A 1,996-nucleotide genomic window follows, 5' to 3' on the forward strand; every position below is an offset into this window, starting at 1 on the left:
AAAAGTATGAATATATATCCAGCATATGTCATACTACAGTTGGTGGCGTACGTACGTACGTTACTACTACAATATCCAATTGTCTTGTTAGTTCATGTGAATGGGATGTCAAATGGGAGTCTACATTAGGGAGCGATCACTTTCCAGTGAGTACAATAATTAATGACAGTATAAACAGGCAAAAAGATTTTATTTTAACAAAATGGTGTTTTAATAAAGCTAACTGGCAAAAAATTAAAACAAACTGTGAGGAAACCAGACACATGGTAACATTAAAAGGCAACATTGAAGAATGTACAAGTCAAATAACAGAACATATTTTAAATGCTGCAAATTCTAGCATACCAAAAATAAAAATAAAAGGTAAGAAAAAAAGTAGTTCCTTGGTGGAATGATGAATGTACTACAGCAGTTAAAGAACGTAACAAGGCATTTAAAATATTACAGAAAAATTTAACAACGGAAAATCTTATTGAATATAAAAGGAAAAGAGCAATAGCTCGTAAAACTATTAAGGACGCAAAAAAGAAAACATGGAGAGAATATTGTTCTTCAATAGGTTCAGAAATAAAATTACAAAATGTTTGGTCAATGTTTAGGAAAATGACTGGAAAAAGGAATGATGTTAAAATACCAACCTTAATCAGAGGTCAGGAGATATTAGTTTTAAATAAAGATAAGGCAGATTTATTAGGTGAGACATTTGCTGCAGTTCTTAGTGGCGAACATCTTACAGACATTCATAGACAGCAGAAGACTCAAAAACTTGGAAAGCATAAAAATATTTTGGAGAAATATAAAAAATATATGACAACATTAGACATGGAAATAACCATGAAAGAACTTAAAACAGTATTGAAAGGGACAGGTTATTCAGCTCCAGGGGAGGATCAATTATGCTATGCTATGTTTCGACAGATTCCGGAAGTAACATTGAAATTAATATTAAAATTGTTTAATAAAATATGGAAAGAAGGTTTAATACCAAATAACTGGAAAAGGGCAACAATACTGCCGTTCAATAAACCAGGAAAAGATCCTATCAGTCCGAATAATTATAGACCAATAGCTTTAACATCTCATTTAAGTAAATGGATGGCGAAAATAATGGTCAATAGATTAGGATATGTTCTTGAGCATAGGAAACTACTTAATGGATATCAGTGTGGCTTTAGAACAGGGAGATCAACAATGGATGCACTAACTAGAATCAGTAATGACATAGAGAAAGCTTTAAAAATGAAGGAAATAATGATCATAATATTTTTTGATATAGAAAAAGCATATGATTCATTATGGAGAGAAGGATTACTTATAAAAATTAAGCAGATGGGAATAGGTGGGAAAATGTATAATTGGATAGCAAATTTCCTGATGGATAGAAAAATTAGAGTGAAGATTAGGAATGATTATTCAAAATAATTTAATGTGGAAAATGGAATTCCTCAAGGTAGTGCAATCAGTCCAATTTTATTTAATATTATGATTAATGATATCTTTTCTGATAATGATAAATATAAAATCTGCACTATATGCAGATGATGGGGCCATATGGATGAGGGGCAAGAATATAAAACATGTCGTAGGAAAAATTAAGAAAGCAATTAGTAAAGTAGAAAAATGGTCTTATGAATGGGGTTTTAAATTATTAGCAAGCAAGCAATGTAGAGGTCTTGGAGAAACTAAACAGCCTCTTCACAGACGCATGACTCAACACAGGAGAGCCACCTCCTCTGGACAAAATTCCGCAGTTCACCTCCACCTCACAGATAAGGGACACTCTTTTGAGGACCAAAATGTGCACATTTTGGACCGAGAACACAGATGGTTTGAGAGGGGGGTGAAGGAAGCAATTTATGTAAAAAGAGAAAAGCAGTCTCTTAACAGAGGAGGAGGCCTCAGATTCCCACTTTCAAAAACATATAATGCAACTTTAAAACAGATTCCCAGCCGTTTTTCACACCTGATGGGAACAGGGGGGCCTCGACTGTGAATT

Source organism: Nematolebias whitei, chromosome 14 (assembly GCF_014905685.2).
Source record: "Nematolebias whitei isolate Nwh7 chromosome 14, NemWhi1, whole genome shotgun sequence".
NCBI classification, from domain to species: Eukaryota; Metazoa; Chordata; class Actinopteri; order Cyprinodontiformes; family Rivulidae; genus Nematolebias; species Nematolebias whitei.